Genomic DNA, 16,706 nt, shown 5'->3' on the forward strand with positions numbered 1-16,706 from the left:
TTATGAATAAAAAGGCAGACCTATGTTACTGCTATCAACAGGTTTCCGGAATATCCGTCTTTATCATCCTGAAATAGCCTGCCTCATGTGACTAATAAGCCTTATCAACTGGACAGAAAGACAATACTCTTATCGGAATAAAACAGTCCCCGTGGAGACCATGATCAATGAGATGTTGAATAGATAGACAGGCATTTGATGCCTCCTAAGAGAGGTTTTTACCTAAAGCTGATGAACAGAGGATTAGTACTTAGTACCCTTGTACGACAACCGACGGGATTGAGGGCCGATTATTCCACCAGTTCGGATCTCTCGACACATTGCAGTTTGTCCTTATTGCTCAGAACGGTACAAAAAAGGTACATTTACCGAAACACAGTTAGAAGTGTAGTCAAGATAAACATAGAGATGTCGTTTGCAACTTGTTTTGTACCGATAAAGTAAATCCACCAGTTACGGACTTGCTTCGAGTAATTCGATAGTAAGACAAGTGATCTTATGTTTAATATAGACATTTTTGTAAACAGCTCACGTCTGGAATTAACATGAAGTAAAATATTTATGGGCGCACTGAGTCGGTAACGTATGAGAACTATGATCCTGTCTCGCATAAAACGTATATGAGTCGAATAAAATATGAATATCAATTCACTGAATTAGTCCTGCTGTATATATATATATATATATATATATATATATATATATATATATATATATATATATATATATATATATATATATATATATATATATATATATATATATATATATATATATATATATATATATATATATATATATATATACAGCAGGACTAATTCAGTGAATTGATATTCATATTTTATTCGACTCATATACGTTTTATGCGAGACAGGATCATAGTTCTCATACGTTACCGACTCAGTGCGCCCATAAATATTTTACATATATATATATATATATATATATATATATATATATATATATATATATATATATATATATATATATATATATATATATATATATATATATATATATATATATATATATATATATATATATATATATATATATATATATATATAGACATTCATCTCTAAAGAATGCAACATTCTATTGCATATTCAATTGGAAAGCAGCAGGAGATGTAGCCTAACTACGGAATCCAAATCGAATTTTCTTCACGCGGATAAGATACATCTCAGATCTCAACTAAAATCGAAACATTTACCCCCGATGATAGAGTCACGAAATTGAATTTGACACTTCGCCGAAGCTGATTAGAAATCGTGAAGTTATGACGACGATAGCTCGGATAAGAGTAGATCCATTCAGATGAATATACCAGCGAGGGCTGCTACGTTCTGAGAGATCGATTTCATTCAAGGCGCCTCAATCAATTTTTCTTACTTAATAAAACTTAAAGTGACTTGATTCGACATTAATCATTATCGATAAGCAGAAGTTGACCCAAAGTTAAACAAGTTACGATGCAGCAAAAACGATAACTCGTCTATGAAGACATTTATCAACTGCGTAGTCGGCCATGTTTGTAGCGCCAGTGTGACATGAAGGACGCTCAGCGATCTGCACGAGCAAAGATCAAGATACCGAACCTCATCAATACCCCGTAGGAATGCCAATCGCACTGATTGGTTTCCTTATTTCCGGAAAATGGGTATGGCACTCACAGATTCTGCAGCATTCCCCAGGAGACAACCCCGATAGATTCTGGTTAGAGTTAATTGACCAATCTTATTCACTGACCAAAAACTCCGCGATCAATCTAATAACATCGGAGTATTAGCGCGCACACCGTCGTCAAGAGAGCCAAGGTCTCTTACACACTGACCATCGATTGTTATCATATATACACGATGCTTGCAATATATGAAAATGATATGAGAGACAAAAAACCAAAATTCATTAAAAGAAAGATTTTGAAGATATACATAGCACTTTTTGCAAGTTCTTATCATTTTCTCGCGGAAGTCAATCGATAGGCAATTGTTAATTAACAATCCTCCCTCGCTGCGCAGAGAGGGGAAAAAATATCGACGGTTGTTGGACGAGTCAAGGCAGACGCAGGTGCCATCTTACTACATATCCTGACAATGTTCTGACCGGAGAAGAGAACTCTCCCACCATCTTTTACTGTCTTGTCAACACGACTGTCAGAAAGATTCTCGACTCTAGTGCCATCTTTCCAACAGAAACTAGCCACACTTCACATTTAAAAGTCTTCACATTTGATATCTCGAATAATCGTCATACCGTATCAGCACGTATTCATAGGCTTCACTGTTGAATATCTAAGATTTGATAGCAACCAACAATTAAAGATGGAAATGTTAACTTACCAGAAGAGGACAATCTATTAGCACGTAGGTGTACACTGGACGGCTGAGATACTACACTACATTTCCGACGGTCGTTTACTAATGAACCATTGCTACTGATGTGATTATCACACGGAGAATTGGGACGGGATTGTCTCGGTGTGCTGCCCATATCTTCCACCATGAAGACCGGGTTATCGACACCATGTTTCGGTTCGGGGGATACCAGTATAAGGCGCGTATTTTGGGACATGACGCTCGTTCGGCTAGCCTTTCTACTCGGGCCTTCATCATGTTTCACCGATACTTGCGACATTTTCTTTCAGAAACGAATCTAAAATATTAAAAATTACGCCGTTTTTAAGTCGGAATGATCGAGTTGGCTTCGTGTGAGAGGCATGCGGTGATGTCGATAAAACCCATTAGGAACGCTAGAGTAATGAGAAATCAATAGTTAGATTAATCAACATTATTCAATTTACACGTTTCCTCTTTATAAAAATACATCGTTTAATCCTAAAAGAATCACACTTATTTTGTGGCCGACTTTGTGACCATTGTATTGAGTATTTTCATCATTATTTGACCTAAAAATTCAAACAATCCACATCAATGGAATTTGTTTAGTGTAGTATATACCTAATGATAAAGACAACAAAGTATTTAATTACGATACATTCTGATATTATGATAATCAAAGTAGTGATCTTACTGGCAACAATAATTAGCTCTATCTCTCCTGATTTACAAATCATCCTGATTCATTGCAAATATCCTAAGTATTGAGAGAAGTGAGAGATATGGATTGAAATTAGAGATGAAATTTTATAAAAATAACTGTATATGGTAAACTCGGCAGCCATTTTGTTTCATTAAACACGATCAGAGCGTAGATTACAGCATCTCTTCGGTTGCATTGGATATCATTCAAAATTTGCAGGAATTAACGCCAAATTACGACCACAAAATCACAGAATAAGCCACGTTACACAGCGAACGATTTCACTCGTATCATTTACCTTCAGATAAATTCTATTCTTTCGTAAAATTTCCATCAAAATATTCACCTGGATTTTATGTGTAATCAGTGCATTTCTGTCTCCGTACCTGTAAGTGGAAAGTGATTTGCCAGTTACCATGGAAACCAGATTGGCCGAGACAACAGTAGCAGCTCGTATTTCCTGTGTAGAACATGTGACATATTGACGTGAACACGAAGCTGAATAGAGGCTGTACATCATTAATATAGTTCGCTATTGATGACTTGTTGATCTACTACATCGATTTATATGTAATCTGTTAGTGTATCCATCAAATTAATATCTGATACATTGTATACTATGGGCAATGTATAAATGATAATGCCTTAGTGCAGTTCCATTTCAGTAAAATCTGGTAATCAAAAGTTATATTGAAAAAAGACGAATTCACAGTGTATGAAAATTATATCCAAAATTATGGACCAAATTCTAGGATTTGTCTTATTCTACGTTAAGTGAATTAAAGTGAATCGGTCTCGGAATTTTAAATCATGGGCTTAATGTCGTTTACTATTGAAGGGATTTTCAATTCTTGCTGTAAAATATAAAGAAAATAATTCTATTTCTATTCAGCAGTTGTGTAGCAGGTCCGGGGTAGTGTATGAAGTGCAGCAGATCTTTTTCAGCAGGTCCGGCCGACCGTGAGTGGTGTCAGATATTGACCGTCAAGTGCTGCCGCTAGAAATATCGCAAGCGGAGAACGTGTGAACTAACTCAACGCGCTGCATTCCTACTGTGGCATACGAGTATCATTTTAGTTCGAGCATTCACCGTCAACGATGTGTAAAGGGGCAGCACTTGACGGTGACACGGTTGACGGTTGATTGACGCCATCAGGTTCGAATCCTTACCGAGGGAGCGTAGAGAAGCAATATCAAAATACATAAGTTTTTATATACATGTAATACCGATGACTCTCAGTCAAGGCTGAAATAAGCCGAACCTTCAGAAAGGATTTTTGAAGAGATATATGTCTCACACAGTCTTATGTCTCACAGAATTCCCCATTCTGATTCCTGTGTCATGGTAACCTTGGTCCCCCCTCATAATAATCTTTTGTCTAAAAACATTTCCTCTCTAGTCAATATCACCTTGTTTCATGAACACAGCGTGTGTTGTTCTTGTTTGAAATATATACAGCGTAATACCATACTTGTAGTTACTCTTGGAAATAGTTTTTAGTATAAAACCGAAAATTCGTGTTTTTAATAAATCTTAATAGTTTCGACTTTTTAAAACTTGTGATTGTGGGACTTATATTCTATGCCCCACATTTGTTTAAGAGGACACTATACCCGCGTTGTGACGATAATCTAGAGAGAATCCCACAATAATAACATAATATAAAGTCCGAAATGTTTCCTTGCGGGATTCTCTTTATTATGGACTTTCGCTTTAGCCTAAGTGAGTTCGAATTCGAACTTGATAGTACCGAGATTGCCACTGTTCGTGCCGTGGCGGGGTGTAGCGATGCCATCAGGTTCCAATACATAAATAATCCAATGTTTGATGTTAGTTTAGTGGCAGTTCACAGGTCTTCGTTATTTAGTCATGCATAGTTTTAGTTTTTCGTGCGTGGGTGTTATTAAAACAAAGCCCTACTAAAACGAAAACTATATGCACCAGAAAAAAAAACGACCAATTTACGTTTCATATGCGCTTGTTTATATTGCCTACACCAATTGACAGAGGTGGTTGAATATAATTCAGGTCTTACATAGAAACAGTACATGTACCTGAAAGATACCAGAAATAAAAAACAAATTATCGTTTGTACATACAGATTTAAGTTGTTAGATTGGCTATAGAACTAAGTTGGTCTTAAACTGGTCTTACGTCTAAGCCATGACTATGCAACCGACCCCGTAAGTCATAAATCGATTTAATTTCTCCATTAATTCAGTTTATCTTAAATCGATTTAGGCCTTAATCCAGGAGTTGCTATATCAAACTTAACTAAACGAATAACAAATTTCAAAATCAATTTTATTCTCATACAACAATTATACAAAATGCCAGGAGTGCTCGAGGAATTATAGTGTAAGCTCCTCAAACATGTGGACTTTGAAAAACAGCTAGTCCAACCACCATAGGCGTATAAATTATCTATACGCCCATTGTCCAACCATAGACTCTAAAACCAAAGTCTATGGCCCACAACCATGGACTCAATAGTCCATGGCCCCCGCACTAAAACCAGAGATAAACCTGGCCAAATACTCTGGAAAGCGTAGGATTAAGGAATCAATCTGATTTACATTCTTACATCATTTTATTTTCACATATCATATTATTAACTTTTAGCTTATTTTCTCAAATTTTAATAGTAATTTCATTTCTATTACTATGTATGAAATTGTACTAACTTAAAACAAAGTTACATGTAAGGTATTTAGAAGTCTTTATCTACGATACATTTCCACTACAGCTGATTTATACAATTTGTATCAATAGGAAAATAATACATAAATCTTCAAATAAATATGGTTAGACTGACGAAGCTACGGTAACTTCTTAATTGTTTTATTCAACTTGATAGTAGATATAAATACAACTCTATATAAAGATCAGAAATTCTTCTTGTCCAGATATTACAGGCCCCACACAGACACGGTTAAACTGATAATCAAAACAAAGCTAGGACAATTGACTAATTAGCACTGAATCCTCACGTTAGCCTATCAAGAAACAGCTATTTTCGACAGGGCATTGTTGCTATATAAATTAACAACTAAAAAGTTTCAACATAAATGATGAAAATGTACATCGTTTTATTCACACAACAATAATATCTTAATCGTGGAATCATCATGCAAGTTCCTAATTTCCAAACATGCGTTATGTGTTACAATAACAGTCTCCAAACATAAAAACATAGAACATTAAAACTAGAGATTGAACATACAGATTCACTCTGGAAATCTAAGTATCAACTAATCATTACTTTCACTAGAAAACTAGAATTTTGCCTACTTTGCCTTGTCTTAAATTATACAATCAGTAACTAATCTATGACATCAATAAATTAAGTTTATAGCTGTTATACATTCTTTCTAAAAAGTAAAATGTATGTACCAGATTTTAGATAGTAAGTCTACCCCCGTATAACAATTAACAGTCACAGCAGTGATTGAGCGCGGCTAGTTCATAGGACGGTCGATCTTTCATCACAGTTATTCAAAGCATTCTATCATATCAGTTATTTTTTTTAAGTGTGTTCGATTTAGTTGAGGTTTATGGTTATTTGTTTTGTTCATTACAATAACTGAGTCCGATAGAATGCTTAAAACAACAACAGAAAAGATCTCGGGTTTTCACTATTCTTAGGGAAGGTTGTTCGATAAATGAAGAACCTTGTTGATAAATATTTGAAAAAATGCCTTTTCATGTAAATAGAATATTAATTTGTTTATTTGTATTGTTGTTTATTATTTTTATCTATTTTTTAATATTATCTATTTATGTATGTACTTGTATTTTGTATTATTTACTACTTATTATTCATTGGTTTTTTTTTTATTGATTTTTTATTAATTTATGTACTTGTAGTTTGTATCATGTATTATTTATACTACCCTATTAACAACCGCAGGCATTTTTTCACTGTAATGTTTCTGGGCCCATTTTAAAAAGCGCTACCAATTCACTGCCACTCCTTTATAATCATTATACACCCAATTTGAAGCTAAGTGATTATTCACGAGAGCCATCTCGTGATATGGATTTACCCATTACAATAACGGAAGTTCAAACAGCTATAAACAATGTTAAAACGTTCAAAATTAGTCCTAGCTATAACTGTATGCCTTGTTATTCCTAGCTTTACCTCTCAAATGTAAATAATGGTCTCCTTTCAAATAAAGCTTTTGATTTCAAATATGTAGCGATGATCATCAAACAGATTGATGGAGGCTCAAAGTTGAAACTTGATGTGAAAATCGACATATACGATTCAATTGTGAAAAATCAGTTACATGGGCCTTCGAAAATATATATCCATCAAATTAATACATCTACAATTCAGCAAATACTTAATATTTGTACATCAACACTGGCCTAACGTTATGTTCTGTTTCCTAACTATGTGATACCTACATGGACAAATAGCCATATTTGACTGTTTAACTATGCTAAAGTTTAAAGATTAAACTCACAATATCATGTTGAAACTATATCTCAGTTTAGGAGTTAACTCAACAGACCTGCGAGCCCAAACAAGGCGCTCGACGCGACCATTTACCCCTAGTGACTAACCCAACCAAGGATCGAATACCAATATCGTGAATTAATGGAGCTTAGCTTTTATTAGACTCTCACATTGCATTAAACATTATAAAATAATTTAAATGAAATCTAATCAAAACACTATATCATCATAACATTAAAACTAGAGATTAACTAGAGAATCAAACAGATTCACTCTGGAAAACTTAGTAGCAACTAATCATTACTTTCACTAGAAAACTAGAATTTTATCAACTTTGCCTTGTGATAAAGATTTCCAAACACATTGACATTAAATACTTAGGTATTCTGACGTTTTTTCTTGCAGCTTCAAAAACGTCAAAATAATTATACAATCGGTAACTAATCATTAACATCAATAACATTAGTTTATAGCTGTTTCACATTCTTTCTAAACACTGGTCTAACGTTATGTTCTATGTTTCCTAACTATGTGATATCTAAATAGCCAAAGTTGACTATGTTTAGCTTTGGTAAGTTTGAAGATTAAAATCACAATTCATGTTGAAACGATATCTCAGATTAGGAGTTAACTCAACAGACCTACGAATCCAAACTAGGCACTCAACGCGACCATTTACCCCCAGTGACTAACCTAACTTGACTTATCTATTGACCAAGGATCGAAGACCAAAATCGTGAATTAATGGAGCTTAGCTTTTATTACTCTCACATCGCATAACACATGATCAATTAATTTCCTCGAAAACACTATATTATCCATTGGACTGGTTTGAAAAAGGTGATAAGTAAAAAAATCAATACTTTACTACAGAAATCCGCTATTGTCTTCGTCGCTCCTGGATCTCAGTGTTTATAAGATGCACTATTGTTTATGCTGCTCCTATTAAGATACACTATTGTCTTTGCTGCTCTTAAAACAGTGCTTATCCTGAATCAGTGTTTATGAGATAATCCATTAGCTTTGTCGCTCGAATCAGTGTTTATTAGATTCACTAGAGTCTCTGCTGCTCCTGATAAAATATTTTTTAGAAATCAACCACCGTTTGGAGAAGAATCCATCGTTGAGTGATTAATTCGTTGCTGGCTCCTCAACTTCTAATCTGGGCTTCTGCAGTTTTTATCAGCAAATGGGTTAATCAGCATTCATCTACTTGTAGATTTTTTGATGAGTAGTAGATCTCAAGCTGGGTTTTTTCTCATAGTTGATATTTAGCTGCAATAATTAAAAGAAGATATCCTGTAATGACACAATATCTCAATAAGAATTAATCGTAATAATTTCATATATATCAAGTTACCTTTTACGATTGCTTGGTTCGTTATCGGCAATTATCTTATTAGTTGATTGGGTAATGAGTTCGATTCTGTTGGCCTCATCTGTTCACTGTTCCAGTTGGTCGATTTTGGACGAGTAGCTGATCTCAAGCTGGGTTTTTTCGCATGGTTGATATTTAGCTGCAATGATTAAAAGAAGATATCCCGTAATGACCAAATATTTCAATAAGAATTAATCGTAATAATACCATGTATATCAAGTTACCTTTTATGATTACTGGTTTTGTTATCGGCGATTATCTTATTAGTTGGTCGGTTAATGAGTTCAATTCTAGTTGGCTGTGCGCTGTTCAAGTTGGTCGATTTTTGACGAGTAGTTGTTCTCAAACTGGGTTTTTTCTCATAGTTGAAATTTAGCTGCAATGATCAAATATCCTTTAATGACCAAATATTTCAATAAAAATTAATCGTTATAATTTCATGTATATCAAGTTACCTTTTACGATTGCTTGGTTCGTTATCGGTGTGGATCACCAAAAGTTGGTGGGTTAATGAGTTCGATTCTGTTGGCCTCATCTTTGCGCAGTTCAATTTGGTCGATTTTGGACGTGTAGTTGATCTCAAGCTGGGTTTTTTCGCATAGTTGAAATTTAGCTGCAATGATTAAAAGAAGATATCCTTAAATGACCAAATATTTCAAAAAGAATTAATCGTAATAATTTCATGTATATCAAGTTACCTTTTATGACTGCTTGGTTCGTTATCGGCAATTATCTTATTAGTTGGTGGGTTAATGAGTTCGATTCTGTTGGCCTCATCTTTGCGCAGTTCAATTTGGTCGATTTTGGACGTGTAGTTGATCTCAAGCTGGGTTTTTTCGCATAGTTGAAATTTAGCTGCAATGATTAAAAGAAGATATCCTGTAATGACCAAATATTTCAATAAGAATTAATCATAATAATTTCATGTATATCAAGTTACCTTTTATGATTGCTGGGTTCGTTATCGGCGAGGATCTCCTAAGTTGGTTAGTTCTTGAGTTTCATTCGAATCGGCCCCTTCTGTGCGCTGTTCTCTAATCGGCAGATTTCTGATGATTTGTCGACCTCAAGCTCTCGTTTGAGTTGGTGTCCCTTACACTCCTACTACACCTGCCACTAGCGAAACAGGCGTTTTTTTTTTAAATCGGAAATTGAAGTACAGATATAGTTGTGTGATCGGCGGTCGAGTTTACAGAATTTTTTTTCTTTAAATCCAAGCACATAATTGGAAATTTCTCTACCTATTCTTATATCGAGATTTTGGATATCTACATTACAAGGTTTTTTTTCTGCCTATTTTAATAAATCAAGATTTTGGATATCTATATTAAAAGGTTAATTTTTTTGCCTTTTTTAATAAATTGAGATTTTGGATATCTATATTACAAGGTTAATTTTTGTTCTGCCTATTCTATTACATTGAGATTTTGGATACTATATAACAAGGTTAATTTTTTTGCCTTATTTAATAAATCGAGATTTTTGATGTTAACTTTCTTTCTGCCTATTTGAATACATCTAGATTTTCGATATCTATATTACAAGGTTAACTTTTTTCTGCCTATTTTAAAAATCTAGATTTTGGATACTATATAACAAGGTTAATTTTTCTTCAGCCAATTTGAATACATCTCGATTTTGGATATCTATATAACAAGGTTAACTTTTTTTTCTGCCTATTTGAATAAATCTAGATTTTGGATATCTAAATAACAAGGTTAACTTTTTTTTCTGCCTATTTGAGTACTTCTAGATTTTGGGTATCTATATTACAAGATTTATTTTTTTTTCTGCCTATTTCAATACATCTAGATTTTGGAAATCTATATTACAAGGTTAATTTTTTTTCTGCCTAATTTATTACATCTAGATTTTGGATATCTATATTACAAGCTTAACTTTTTTTCTGCCTATTTCAAAACATCTAGATCTTGGATATCTATATTACAAGCTTAACTTTTTTTCTGCCTATTTCAAAACATAGAGATTTTGGATATCTATAATAAAAGGTTAATTTTTTTTCTGCCTATTTGAATAGATCTAGATTTTGGATATCTATATTACAAGGTTAACTTTTTCTGTCTATTTGAATACTTCTAGATTTTGGGTATCTATATTACAAGGTTAATTTTTTTCTGCCTAATTTATTACATCGAGATTTTGGATATCTATATTACAAGGTTACATTTTTTTCTGCCTATTTGAATACATCTAGATTTTGGATATCTAAATAACTAGGTTAACTTTATTTCTGCCTATTTGAATACATCTAGATTTTGGATATCTATATTACAAGGTTAACTTTTTTCTGCCTATTTGAATACATCTAGATTTTGGATATCTATATTACAAGCTTAAATTTTTTTCTGCCTATTTCAAAACATCTAGATTTTGGATATCTATATTACAAGGTTAATTTTTTTCCTGCCTTATTTATTACATCGAAATTTTGGATATCTATATTACAAGGTTAACTTTTTTTCTGCCTATTTCAAAATATAGAGATTTTGGATATCTATATTACAAGGTTAACTTTTTTTCTGCCTATTTCAAAACATCTAGATCTTGGATATCTATATAACACGCTTAACTTTTTTTTCTGCCTATTTCAAAACATCTAGATCTTGGATATCTATATAACACGCTTAACTTTTTTTTCTGCCTATTTCAAAACATCTAGATTTTGGATATCTATATTACAAGGTTAATTTTTTTTCCTGACTAATTTATTACATCGAGATTTTGGATATCTATATTACAAGGTTAACCTTTTTCTGCCTATTTCAAAACATAGAGATTTTGGATATCTATATTACAAGGTTAACTTTTTTTCTGCCTATTTCAAAACATCTAGATTTTGGATATCTATATTACAAGGTTAACTTTTTTTTCTGCCTATTTCAAAACATCTAGATTTTGGTTATCTAAATTACAAGGTAAACTTTTTTCTGCCTATTTTAATACAGCAAGATTTTGGATATCTATATTACAAGGTTAACTTTTTTCTGCCCATTTCATTTCATCGAGATTTAGACATTAGAAACTTTGAATCATTCCCACACCTTGATAAATCCAGAATTCAGCAAAGTCTTTTTAAAGATTCAATAAATCCTTCGCACAAGAGCCAGAGTTACACTTCCTGTACTCTTTTGATATCAACCAATATTAAATTATACAATTGTCTTATCAACCACTATGGTTTGGATTTGAGCACTTTTGAGATGAAGATGCTAAAATTTATCTTCATCGTAGAGTCAACTAATCAGTCAACTAATGTCCTCTATGATTTAAATTATCTCGGACAATATTTTATACGGGGCTTGAAATGTCTACACAAGAAGAATTTCAGATCCGGTACAAATTTGGATTGAACACTATTTTAAACTGCTTTTGCATCAGAGCTTTCGATATCTAGTTTGACGAACCCAGAATTCCCCAAAACCTAACTGATTCAACAGACACATGTGGCCCAGTTAGACGCAGACGACATTATGTGATACAGTCGTCTCATCCACTGCGCTATTTTTTAAATAATTTTCACTTATATTCATTATATGGAATTGATTTTAATTAATCTTCTAGATATCTAAATCTAACGCAATCCATTAATTAGTAATCATACTAGCTTCATTTTAATTGTCAGTTGAATTCATCACTATTTGAATTCATCAGAACTTAATAAGATAAAAGCAAATTTTTAGTGGTAAATTAGAAATTCCCTTAGCCGAATTGCTATATAATCTTTATTTCCCTTTTACAGAACACTGTGTATAAGGACCGAAAGACCTTGTTATGACTGGACCTCCCTGGTGCGGTGCGAGTCATGATGCTGGAATATAGATTGAAGGAGAGGGGTTAGTAAAAGAGAGCTATTAGCAAGAGGAATAAGACCTAAGTTAAGGATATCCTGTCAGAATAAGGCTCTCAATCTGACATACACAGTGAAATTGAAATATTCCCCCTTCCAAATTCAGGAATGTATTTGTGCACAGATTTGTTTTATCTCCCTTCGATCGGAAGTAAATCTGCGTTAAATGATTTTGGCAATATGTATCAAAACTAATACAACTGTATGAAGACACAGGTTCACTTTAGATACAGATAAATAAATGTGCTCAGATACACATGTATCAGCTTTAAATGTCCACGGACCTGAATTAAAAATATTTTCACATAACAATTGAATTTACCTTAAATACGTTAATGAGTAATTCAAGCTATATTCTAATTGTCAGTTAACCTATATCTATCATACGTCACTTGACACACAGTAATGCTTTTAGATATTATTTGAATCAGTTAGGTTTCGGTAAATTTTGGCAATATTGAAGAGCATGACCACTTGCTGTAAGTACGGCAGTTTGAGATGCAAGTACTGATCAGTCAATGAGACTGATTCAGATGTGCTCATACATATCAGCTATATTTAAATTGTCAGTTTAACGACATTTATATTATGGACCTGTATTACATATAGTTTTTGATCTTACATGAAATATTGATTGTGGAATCTTAATTGTGGATATCTAAGCCATTTGTTAATGAGCAATTTGTCCTAGCTATATATATGATAATTGTCAGTTAATCAATAATCATAGCGCAAAACAAGGCGCATAGTATGGCTCTGGGGAATGATTTGAATCAATTTAAGCTTTGTTTCATTCTAGATTTGTCAAAGTGTTGAGACATAATCATAGTTTCTAAAAGATCCACAGTCCATAGTTTTCCCCATATTACACCATATCTCGATAGAGCCCTAGACACTATTTTATACATCTTTCCGAGGAGAAATTCATCAATGCAATGAGTAAAGCATAATATAAACTGTAAAGTGCCTGAATGTTTATAAATGTATCAATATAGTATTTGTAAAAAAATCTATAAACCAACGATAAAGTTTAATTGATATATATCTTTACAAGTAAAGCCAGCCTAAATGTATACGGGGCCCTAAAATATCTACACCAGAAGAATTTCTCGTCAAACATTATAAGATATTGAATGATTGCTAATATCTAAGCGATTGGTTAATTAGTAAATTGTCCTATTTCTATATCTTGATTGTCAGTTAAACAATTGTCATATGAGGCCTGAAATATCTACGGTACATTCGAAAAATTTCAAATGTCACATAAGATATTGAATTTACCTTAATTGTACATACTTAAACAAGAAGCCTGTCGGCTTATATAGCTCCGCTGTCTTTGTTGTGGCTTGGAGCATAGACTATCACATCAGTATCTATTTGAAACTAGATGTTCAGGGACATTATAGCCACTTGGAGAAGGGCCACAATACCAATAATCATACTAACATACTCTAAACTGACAAACTGTTGGAACTGAAGTCATAAGTGGAACAAACTGTAGTCCCCAAGTATTGGCACCAAGTGAAATTTATCAAAAATCTATGCAATTGCTTCGATATAGAATGATGTACATAAAGGAGGAAGCTAGTGAGTGGAGAAAGCAGCTTTTAATAAATCAATATGCACAAGTTTTGGGAGATTACTTCCAAAAAGTTAAACAAGAAACAACAATTATTTATGTTTTACAAATTAAGTCAGTTTATATTTTCAAATTTGTAATGAAAGAATACAAACACAAATTATTTTTTTCTTAAATGTAATTCTAACAAATAAACTGAATATATCTCTGTAAGATTCAAAAGTTGATTGTTCGGGCATCAGAACAATTTACAACGGGCATATGTGAAATTTAATAACTAGACTGATATTGGTTTTTACTATAATGACAAGTAAATTATAATTGCTCACATTTAAGTGAAAATCTAAAAATAGCCCTAATTTGCATAATCTATGCAAAATCAAAAATATGGCTCTGTACTTTTGTAGGCACTCCCCCATAGATCATTCATACCAAGTTTGATTGAAATCCGCTGAAAATCGATGGAGGAGTAGCGATTTTAGTGAAAATCTAAAAATAGCCCTAATTTGCATAATTTATGCAAAATCAAAATTATGGCTCTGTACTTTTGTAGGCACTCCCCCATAGATCATTCATACCAAGTTTCATCAAGATCCCATCAGAACTGTAGGACTAGTAGGGATATAAAGAAAAAGTTGACGCCGGACACCGAACACCGGACGGACGGACGGACGGACGACGACGACGAACCCCCTAACCCATCAGCTCCGCTGACCTTCGGTCACAGCGGAGCTAAAAAATTTGAATTAATAACTGACCAATCTTCATTTTAATTATCAGCCAAAGTAGACCTATATTTAAAAGGGACCTCACTCATTGATTTCGTCTAATAGAGTAAATATTTAAGCAATCATTGCCCTAGTTTTCATTTTACTTCATTTTACTATCAACAATATACCGGCCACAGAGCCTCAATAAAGTAGTGCGGAGATGCCAAGCTTGACCAGCGTCTCTATTCTCTCCAGTGCCTATGCATTTTGCTCCAGGTAAGAAAAATCAACTTAGCTTTATGTCCCGGTATGTATGCATTCCTGTTACTTATGCAGAATGAGGTCAAGACTGCCAGGTTCGGTTGCGGCAGGTCTTTCGGTGGTTGGCTTATTCAAGGTGGAGTCTTTTGTGGTCACTTCTGGTGGGTAGATTTTAGGTTGATATCAAGCTGGGCTTTCCAGATTAAGTTTAGCTGAAATGAGCAAAAGAATGATATTCTGTAGTTACACAATCCTTTCTGTATCATACATCGTAATTTAAATGTGTATCAACTTAACTTTCAATATTGCTGAGTTCAGTGTTCTTTTTTCAGCATCGTCTTCATTGTAGTCGCCTTCAGTATCTTCTTCTTCATCTTGGGAGTCCTAAATGAAAAAAAAGAGAAGAGCGATGAAAACCTGGTACGGAACAAAACTAATGTCCGAAAGCTTTTCAGCTCTTCGTCGCCGGTCACATGCCGAGAACACCAGACAATGAGCCAGCCAGGAATATACTGCCCTCTACACGCCCTCACACAGAACGCGAAAACCAGAATGACAACGCCTCACATTCCCCATCTAACTGCAGGATGTACTGGGCGACGTCAGTAACTGACAAACCTGTAAAATTGCACGAAACACAAATAGCGCAGTACAACCAGCTTGACCGGGTTGAGATTCAGGATCTCAACTAGCACTCAAAAGCGTGACAAGAGACTTCATCCACTGACCGAGGTTGTCACAAGGACACAATGAAACTAGCACTCACAAGCCGACAAGAGACTTCATCCACTGACCGGGGTTGTCACAAGGACACAATGAAAACTAGCACTCAAACTAGAAATCAAAGAGCGTGACAGTAGAATCATCCCTCATCCGGGCGGTCACAAGGACACAATGAATGCTAGTAGCGTGACAATCCAGTATAACCGCTCCATTTGTATCCCGCGCAATCCCGCAGATATGCCCGTCATTGACATCACTCAGCACACTTTGTAGATAGGTGGGGGCAGTGAGGCCTCGTCATCCTGGTTTTCGTGTTCCGTATGAGGGCGTGTAGAGGGCAGAATTTCCTGACCTACTCTTTGTCTGACATCCTCGACACATGACCGGCGAAGGAGAGCCGACGCTTTCGGACATTAGTTTTGTTCCAGCAAACGTTGAAATTCGACAGAGAAATCGGCCCTGAAAAATAAAACGGATTAGAACCTGAAAAATAGAACGGGTTAATAAACACGGAACAGTACAGGACAGTACGGAGACAAACAGTAACACATAAAACATAAAGACGTCGTTCCTCAGGAAGCAGGAACAGGAGCAGGAACGGGAGCGCAGCGAAGATCGCCAGGAGGAGAATCCACGGTAGCATGTTCACAGTGTGAGTAAGCTGAGGTGAATGCCTATG

General features: G+C 34.3%; 1 long non-coding RNA gene across 2 annotated transcripts; it reads right to left on the reverse strand.

Annotated features, from left to right (window-relative positions):
- Positions 1-7,949: 7,949 nt before the first annotated feature.
- Positions 7,950-10,160, reverse strand: LOC141901695 (uncharacterized). Of its 2 annotated transcripts, none has more exons than XR_012618852.1 (6): positions 9,827-10,160; positions 9,585-9,741; positions 9,349-9,499; positions 9,111-9,262; positions 8,869-9,025; positions 7,950-8,783 (listed from the first exon to the last, which is right to left on the reverse strand). It is a non-coding gene; the product is annotated as an uncharacterized LOC141901695 (long non-coding RNA). The 2 variants fall into 2 exon arrangements; XR_012618853.1 differs by having other exon boundaries at positions 9,342-9,499.
- Between the last annotated feature and the right edge of the window lie 6,546 nt (positions 10,161-16,706).

This window comes from Tubulanus polymorphus, chromosome 3 (assembly GCF_964204645.1).
Source record: "Tubulanus polymorphus chromosome 3, tnTubPoly1.2, whole genome shotgun sequence".
NCBI lineage: Eukaryota > Metazoa > Nemertea > Palaeonemertea > Tubulaniformes > Tubulanidae > Tubulanus > Tubulanus polymorphus.